Source organism: Halyomorpha halys, unplaced genomic scaffold (assembly GCF_000696795.3).
Source record: "Halyomorpha halys isolate HHAL.00 unplaced genomic scaffold, Hhal_1.1 Scaffold832.1, whole genome shotgun sequence".
NCBI classification, from domain to species: domain Eukaryota; kingdom Metazoa; phylum Arthropoda; class Insecta; order Hemiptera; family Pentatomidae; genus Halyomorpha; species Halyomorpha halys.
Window position 1 is genome coordinate 30,926 of NW_027113014.1, and position 9,682 is coordinate 40,607.

General features: G+C 32.5%; 1 long non-coding RNA gene across 2 annotated transcripts in view; it reads right to left on the reverse strand.

The window, feature by feature from the left end:
• Nucleotides 1-2,092: 2,092 nt before the first annotated feature.
• The window catches only part of LOC136796577 (uncharacterized), an 8,281-nt gene continuing 691 nt past the window's right edge, over nucleotides 2,093-9,682 (reverse strand). For both annotated transcript variants that reach the window (XR_010844305.1, XR_010844306.1), the window contains exons 2-4: nucleotides 4,891-5,025; nucleotides 4,643-4,811; nucleotides 2,093-2,310 (exon numbers count right to left, since the gene is read on the reverse strand). This is a non-coding gene — a long non-coding RNA (uncharacterized lncRNA). The remainder of the gene's footprint in view (nucleotides 2,311-4,642; nucleotides 4,812-4,890; nucleotides 5,026-9,682) is intronic.

The window sequence follows — 9,682 nt, forward strand, 5'->3', positions numbered from 1 at the left end:
ATCCCGAAGGCCGTCCTACTGTCCTTGACAACACAGAACTGGACTGACTGCCTTCGCAAAACTGGACCAACCAGTGGGTTTATCCTGCAGCAAGCCCAGCCAGCGAGAACATCTTGAACTTCTTGCCATGTCCATCTCTACGATCTATATCTTCCTGTTCACTCTACACCAGCTCGCTCTCTCTGTAAGTACATCTTTACTTGCTGAACAACATTGACTTTGGTATTTGATTTGTACTATAATTGACATGGATTTGAGGACGAAAATGTAAAAAACTTCTATTCTGGCAATGATGATTTTATCTTTACTAAAATTATCTTTGTTTTTTTGCTTTGATAAGGGCATAACTTAAAAAATGTTAGTTTTTTAGTCATTTAACGTTGAGCAAAACTAAACTAGAGAAATCTTTTATCAGGCCTATGATTATTATCTCAGCAATACGATCATTATAATAAAATACAAAAACGAGTTTGTCTTTTTAAACTAGTTCTAATATCAAAACAAAGAGAGATATGTAAATAGCATTTTAAAATATAAAAATGATCACAACATTTACTTGACAAACGGTCTTAGAAGCAAAGAAAATAATTCCTATAATCTTATACATTTTTTATATTATTGTTTCTTTCTTTACTCGGACAAGTCCCTGGGTTTAATAACCCTTAAGCTTTGAGATTCGTATAACCATGTTTTGATGGAAGGATTAAAGATTATGGAAGGAGTAAAATTCACACTTCTTGTATAGTATGTATTATGAGAAGGAATATATTAAGAACTTTACAGTACTTTTCCAAGAAGGGGTATAAGCAACAAATATCTCCAATCCTCTGGATTTTCGTCTAGGGACGTATACTTAAGTTACACTACCGCTTTACATGTAAAAGTTCAATATTTTACTTACAATAATAAATAAAAAAACAAGAAATATCTAAAATTTGACATTAGCTTTTGCTTCATATTTTATTTTATTTTATTGAGTAAAATCCCAGTTCAATAACATTATTAGTTCCATTGTGTGATGAATTTTTGAGTGATTATAACACCAATGTGAGCACAGTGAGCTAATCCATTTTGCCGGTAGAAGTAAAAATGTTGTTTATTTTCTTTTTAAAATAAACTATTATATTTTAAAAATTGGCCGCAAGAAAACTTGTACAAATTTTTATGAATATTTTTAATTTATTTTAATAAAAGAGATATTTTTTTTATACACTATAAACATTGGCCGCACTCGTCGTTTCATGCTAAACTGACACAGTACATACAAAAAATATCTTAAACAAGAATCTCGGGGATTTACGCTGACGGAAGCTAGCAGGAACATAATATGATCAGCACCTTTTTCAGAGAAAAAAAAAAAAATTACTTTGAAGAACTTTACAGACTCAATAGTTATCGAAATATAGCTTTTTACTAGGCAACATTTCATAAAAATGTTGTACAGAATGTATTGCAAGACCAGAAGTTAGTGCTTTTATTTTGAAAAATCTATATCTCAGGAAATATGTGACGTAATTATGTCTTTTAGCACTCAAATTAAAGCTTGTTTAATGGACTATAAAGTAGTGCATCTTCGTAGGAGTAGTAGTTTTCATAATGCTTGTTCAAATAATTTGATTTAAATTTATTCGGACAAATTTTCATGTGCCAAATTTATATTCATATCCGAATATCATAAAAACTACTACCCCTACAAACATACATGTCCTAAACCACTTTATAATAAGTAAAATTTACTTTATTTTGAGTACTGGCAGACATAAGTAAGTCTTATGGTTCAAGAGATAGTCTTTCAAAAATGAAACATTTTATCCAAACAAATATAATTTAACTTTCTGTGAATTTATTTTTTAAAATATCATAAAAACTACTTCTCCTACAAAGATAAAAGTTATGAACTATTTTATAGCAAATTTAACTATCTTTAATTTCAGTGCTGGCAGACATCTGTACGTCTGATCTCTACCCCTACAAAAATAACTAACCCTTTTTCTTATTCGTTTCTTCAAGGAAATTTCTCAGTACTCAATTTTTAAACCATTTAAATAAGTTTGTTAAACATTTTTCAAGAAGTTGACATTAAAAAAAATTATAAGCTCCAAAATTAAAACTTTATTAAAGAAAAATATGCGTAAAAACAAAATATACACAACTGTCTCCTAAAATATACATATTTACAATTCACAAACAGCAAGGACTAAAGTAGGTAATAAAATTTGATGAAGCTTTGATGTATGGTGTTAATATAAAGCAATAACTATTGTTGATCCGTGAACTTCACTCGCTTAGCATGGCCACGCAGGAAACATCCTGAAATCGATAAAATAATAATTAATATAATTAAATTATATATACAATTATTAAAAACTTTGTATTTTTGTTTTATCATGAATAATTACACAGTATTTAGTCAACACTTTTGGGTTTCAGTTTTTGCGTTGGAACAATTTTATTTATCACCGACTTTTTGTTTTTATAAATCATAGTTTATTAAAAAATCAAAAATCAAATTGATTAGTGAATTTGATTATAATTCATTTGCCAGCAACTGTTCTAGGTTATAAGCAAGAATTCCATCCTACACCTTCAGCCTGTTCGATTCATACCGTCAATTTATTATATACTCAATGATGATATGGTATTGATGGCTATAAAAATGAGCCATTTTATGTTCAACATATATAATCATTTTATCATGCAATAAACTAATATCTAATCGGGGTGTGAATGGCCTCCGTTATAGGTTTATTTTACAATTCATAATGACCCCAGATAATACTATTAAATCTAAAATGTCATTACATTTCGTAATAATTATAAAAATTAATATTACATGATTATGTTTTTATTATATCGCGCGAAAACATTACAATTAACTGACATGTAAATAAAATTAATTTAAAAAAACATGAATCAACAGCTAATGTCGAATATTAGATATTTCTTGTTTTTTATTCTATTATTATTATTTTATTCTTTATTATTTTATTATATAATATTATTTTATTCATAAATCTCTCCACAATGAACTTTTTTCAATGACTGGACCGATTTATGTGGGGTAGTTATATAAATCTCTCCACAATGAACTTTTTTCAATGACTGGACCGATTTATGTGGGGTAGTTATATAAATCTCTCCACAATGAACTTTTTTTAATGACTGGACCGATTTACTTGCAGTTTTTCTTTTAATTCTAATTTTCACTACTAAAAAATCTTTTACCACACTTCCATTTTTCATTCGGTCTGTTTCAAGATGTTCCATTTCGTCATTGGTAGCTTTAAAGATAATGAAATCCCCGAATTCCTGAAGAAAATATATTTTGAAGAATATTGAGAGTTTAATACAATGAAATGAATTAGGTAACTTTTTTTTACTCCTAAAAAATATTTTAGCAATTTGAAATGCCATTCAGTCTCAGTTTTTGTGATATAGTGATATAATATTAAAGCACAATGAGTGATTTTGTTTCAAAACTATGTATGTTACAAAATCTTAATGATACTGATTATTATTATTATTATTATCTTTACTTAAACCACTGCAAAGTTTGGTGTAGATTGGTTGAGTAATGTTGAATCTATTAATATTTTAAAAAAAAATTACTATTGCAACTTTATAGCATATTTTGGTTCAATTTATCTTACCAAAACATAATAATAAAGCATTTAAAAATGTTTAATATTAACTAAGAAAGGTAATAAACTTTATGAAAACATAGATTTTTTCAATAAATATAATCCTCAAATTTACAGTGTATACCAATGATACCAATCAATATGCCATTTAGGTTGAAATTCTTTCATGAGATGCTAAAAACTAATGTAATCGAATAAATTGGATCATTTTATGTCACCAAATCATTAAAATAAAATATACGTTAATAAAATATATAGGTTTAATTTAATTAAATATATAAATTTATAACAAATTATCCATTGGGCTCATTAAATCTATATACATCAAATATAGCAATAGGGAAGCATTGCCGGGTCAACTAGTACTACATAAATACCACGCCATACTAGATAAAACACCCGCTCTGGGCACCAAAATCAGTTACCTGTAGGTGTACCCAAGGATAGAGGACTGGGTACAGGGTTTAGCGGAAATCTTAGATTATCTGCCCTGTTTCACTGATGGATCGAGAAAGGATTCCACAGGACTAACAGGGACTGGGGTTTATATAGAAGAATTAGGAATAGAACTAAGCTTTCGACTAGGCAAATACCCGACTATCTTTCAGGCAGAGGTGTTAGCCATCTTGTCGGCCGCTTCATGCCCTACAGTAAAAGGACCGGCATCACCATTTTTTCAGATAGCCCGGACTTGTTCCCCCAATCATTACCAGTACCAATGCCAGTAGAAGCATAGAAAGCCTATAAGAAAAAAATCAACTATACGTTCTTTTTTATGCCACTTCAACGTACGTCCATACTCTTTTTTGAAAATCTTCCGTATCAGTTTTAATTTGGAATTTGGATAACTCATGCCTAACACATATCAAACAGATGTAACTAATTCATTTGGAACTAGAAAGCTTTGATGAACTTAGTTTTTTGTTAAAAAGAAAAGCCTTTAAATGTAGCTTAAGCAGGACAATTTCCACCTAGTGCTGTGTATGCTTATTGTCACTTGCCTGTTGTTCTTGCAGCATACCCCGGCTGAAATGAATCCAACAGATCCCACCGACTCCTTTTGTAAACAACACTCAGTGTCTACGGGGCAGCAATATGGTAGATTGGTGCATGTTCTAAGGGGAGTCTGTACGTTTATATCCTCTCTTTCAACTGCATTGAGTTCTTCACCTACAAAATCACACTATTTAAACCGCACTAATGTTCTTCGTTTTCTTAAATTAATTGAACAATGAGATTATTCTCCTACCAGTAGCAGAGTCATCGATGACCATCCTGGAGTTTGGATTTAGAAACAGAGTGGAACTATGGACCGAACAGACGGCAGCTAGCAGAACCAGTGTGGTCACCATTATGCTCTCTCTAATGCCTCACTGACCTCCAGCTGGAACACAATATATATATATATATTCCAATAGTTTTGAATCAATTTCATGGATTTTTTTTATAGGATCATCTGTCTATCTTATTAAATGGCTACAGTTACTGATAATGGCTTGCCAGTACGCAAGAAGCAAATGTTGTTTCATCAGTCTGATGATGAAATATATTACCTATTCTTATTCTTCTAATATTTTAGATTTGATAACATTGTTTGCTGCGAGTTTAGTCTGGAGATTTTATTGATATATTCTATAAATAAAAATGCATTTTGCGCATTCCTGTGATTCGTTTTTGCTCCGTTATATAACTGACGATATATTTAAGTACTCATTTTTATATTAATTAAAGTTTTTTTTTCCCCCAAAAGTTAATGATATCGTGATATGATATGATATTTTATCCCATTTTCAATACTTAATTTTCTATTATTTTTGACGATGATTTGAATCTCAGGAATAAATAAATTGAAATTATTCCAATATTCAAGTTTATTACCTCAAAAACCCTCTTTAGAGGAAATATGATTTACTAATGCCTTGCTACAACTAAGCTACAAGTATTTCTCACTATCAGGGACTACACATTCTACAGGACTCCATAACCAAAAAATAGATCAAATTCAATTGAAAAAAACATTTTGGAAAATCATTATTAAAAAACTAATATGCAAACATTCGATAAATTAAATTTTTATCGAAAAAACTTGCTACCATTACCATGAGTGCAGCTTGCCACCATCTTTGCTGCTAGAGACCCTGAGTGGAAAGCTAGTACCTTCTTATTCTGCTAAATTATCGAGTCCCAAGGAGATGTTAGTTTTCTCGACCTTTCGACAGCTTGAAACAGTCCTACGTCAAATAAACCAATCTTGAAAAAAAGGCATCATGCTGACTAACCAAACAGGAGCCCTAGCATCACCTGCGAACAATACCTCGCAAGGGAACAAACGCATACATTCGATCAGTTATATCGCGATAAAGGCTCAGCCTTAATATCATTTGACTGCACTACTGCTGCAGTATGTACCATCCACTGCTGCGTCATTTCCATCAAGTTGGGTCTTCTGATCAGAATGTACCAAAGCTGAAGATTGTTCGTTGTACGAGTTGGTGAAGGCTTATCAGCTAGAGTTTTATGGTTTAATTTACGGTGTTGGAGGTAGTAATAAATCTATATGCAGTGATAGTTATCAACACGGATGATATTATATATTTCACCTTTCATTATGTCTGGAACTGCAAAATGAACGAGGAACTGATCAAAACTTACAAATGTCCATGGGGTTCCGCTTTAACACTATTTCAAGAACAGTACACTCTGACGACTTAAGAATAACCAGAACTCCGCCCAACAGTGGATTGTCCGAGGTGCTAGACTTTATAGAGCCCGCAATAGCACCATTCATCAAGAATTCCAGCTAAACACGGTGCCTGAGTTTATATAACAATATTACATCATCGTTGATAGGCTGAAGACATAATCCCTGTTGTCAGACATTGTTCTGCCTCTTAGCTCTGAAAGGTGATAGAGGGAATTTGGGTTGTCTGACCCGAATCTTCAGAACCAACACTAGAGTAAAAGTTCCCTATACCCATTTCCACTTCAATCCGACCCTTAGAGAGAAAAATACTACGGTCTGTCCTTTTATAAGACCTTAACAAGCAGCAAACTTTAAAAATAGCCTTTGAATTTTTTTCAGCAAAAGAAGCCTTACTTAAGGAACATATTCTCAGTCGTAGTAATGCAGGGGATAATAAAAAAAAAAAAGAATTTGCAAAACCTAAAACTTTATTACTATTTAGACAAATTGTTTGTCGTTCGGAATCTGATTCCTGAGTGCAAGGAACTATAAAATATATATAATTGTTTAACTGGAAATAATTAAAGAGTACTAGACAATTTGGAATGTTCAACTCATATTAAGTGTTTGGGGCTTTAGCGCACTTAAGCTTCCATTGGGTTAGAGACCTGGGATTTCGAAGAGCCCTGCTCTACCCCTCCTCATGTGTGAGGCTCGGGGATCCTCAGGTCAAGAGTGTAATTGAAATTAATGCTTATTTAATTTTTTTTTTTTATTGTTATATCAGTTCAAAATTTTACTTACTTCATTTTATCCTTCTTTTTTCATGTTTATGGTTTGATTATATTCAATTTATTTATCTTTATTTTTGTATAAATATAGAGATTTTATTTAAAGGTATTTTTTTTTATTAATGTATTTATTTTGGGGGGTTTAATGGGCAGGGTAAACAAAAGAACAGATCGAGTCTGCTATCGAAATACTTTCTAGATCAATAAGAACTACTAACACTAACAATACATCACCAACGAACATAAAACGTTTTAGAGAAAACAACTTACCTCGTCACACATTAACATTATTAACACGCCGGGCAAGAGTGAGGTGGCACAGAACAAGATATCCCTTGGACAAAACTCATTAAAATACATTGACTAACAGACTAAAAGCAGAAATTAGAAAACACAGAATACAAAATTTCAAGAACTTAACAGAAAACTTAAATACCACTGACAAATCATTATGGAGAACTGCTAAAAAGCTACTAACGTACAAATCCTTCAACCATCCACTTCTCACTGAAAATAAGACTTGGACAGATGAAGAAAAACTCAAATGTTCGGCGAACACCTCTTAAAAACTTTTAACCCCCATCCTGATATCCTTAATCCAACCCATCTTGAACATGTTGAAGCAGAGATTACAATTCCACTCCAAATGACCCTTCCTCCTAATGCCTTTCATCGCTCAGAAATAATGAACATCATCCACCAATTACCTTCTAAAAAAGCTTCTGAACACGATCTTATCACAGCACACATTCTGAAACAGCTCCCTCGTAAAGCCATTCTATTTCTTACCTATATCTATAATGCTACACTCCGATCCACCTATTTCCCTGACCCTTGGAAAATGTCTATAATAAAAATGTTTCCCAAGCCCTCCAAGCCACTTGAATATCCATCTTCCGACCGTCCTATTTCACACCTTCCCATTATGGGGAAAATCCTAGAAAAACTCTTATTAAAACGCTTCTATCCAAGCCTTGACTAATATCATGTTATTCCTGACCACCAGCTTGGATTTAGAACATTTCATTCTACCATACAACAGAGTCATCGAATGGTTGATGTCATATCTTCCACATTGGAGCGCGGTACTGCACGGGAGTCTTCCTCGATGATAAACAAGCTTTTGATCGAGTCTGGCATCAAGGTCTGCTCTATAATCTTCGTCATTTCCTACCCCCTATATATTTCCTTATAATCCGCTCCTACCTCACTGATAGAAACTTTAAAGTAAATCCTAACCTAGCCTACTTATCTCTCTTTTCTCAGTCCGCCGGTGTTCCTCAAGGTAGTATCTTAGGTCCCATCCTTTATACGGTTTATACAGCTGACATCCCAACCCACCTTAACACAGTCCTAACAACATGCGCTGATGACACATGTATACTGTCTGTAAACAACGACCCAACTAATGCATCACAAACACTACAGACACACATAACATCTATTGAAGAATGGTGACAAAACTGGAGAAACAAGATAAATCCTGACAAATCCCATCAGATCACCTTTACTCTCCATCGTAAACCTCTACCCTTCTGTTCTACAGTATCCTTTCTAAATACTCCACTAACGCCTGTGGAACAGATTCGATACTTAGGACTCCATCTTGACAAAAAACTTATTTGGAATCCACACACAAGACTGAAACGCTCGTAAAATGCTCGTAGATCCGATTGCTACAACACTTACTTGACAAACGCTCTAAACATCTCATTCACTATAAAAAAAATTAGTATACACTACGATAATCAGAGCAATTTGGACATATGGAATTGAGCTCTGGGGCTCCACCAAACCATCGAATTCCTCCTGCATCCAATCCTTACAATCCAAAATTCTTGATGCTCCTTATTACGTTACAAATAAACTCATCCACAAAGACCTTAACATCCCATTTGTTGAAGAATGGCCCAACAGTTATGCGTCTTTTCATTCCAAACTCCTTAACCATCCTAACCCATTAATTCTTAATCTTTCATCCTTAACAATCCCTGATAATCCTCCGAGGCGTCTGAAAAGAAAATGGCCACGGGACCTTCTAATTTAAATTAATGTTTGAAGTACCACCAATGAGTTCCTTCCCAAGATTTTCAAGTGTATATGAAACATACAACATATTTACTTATTGTATTATTTTGTACAGTTGTAAATTACATTAAATGAATAAATTAAAAAAAAAAGATCACAATTTTATTCTTGGCTTTTGCTCATTAAAAAAAAAGTTAGATTTTTTTTTTTTAGCTGGCCTGAATATGCAAAAACAGCGATGAGATTTATCGAAAGAAAGAGATGCATTCGATAAACACATTCCTAAAGTATTACACGTTTTGGAATTGATCCTCACCGTAAGCTGAAAGATATATGATCATGGATTATTAAAAGTTTTCAAACAAACTAAACGTCAGTATTTTCGCTCTTTGATGTTATACTTATCGAAATTCGAAGAAAAACAAATACATGAATCAATTTATGAAGATATAAAGTGTTTTGGAATCATTATCTCTAAGCTGTTAAAAAAATAATAATAATAATAAATAAATGAATAAGTTATATATTATCTCTAAAAT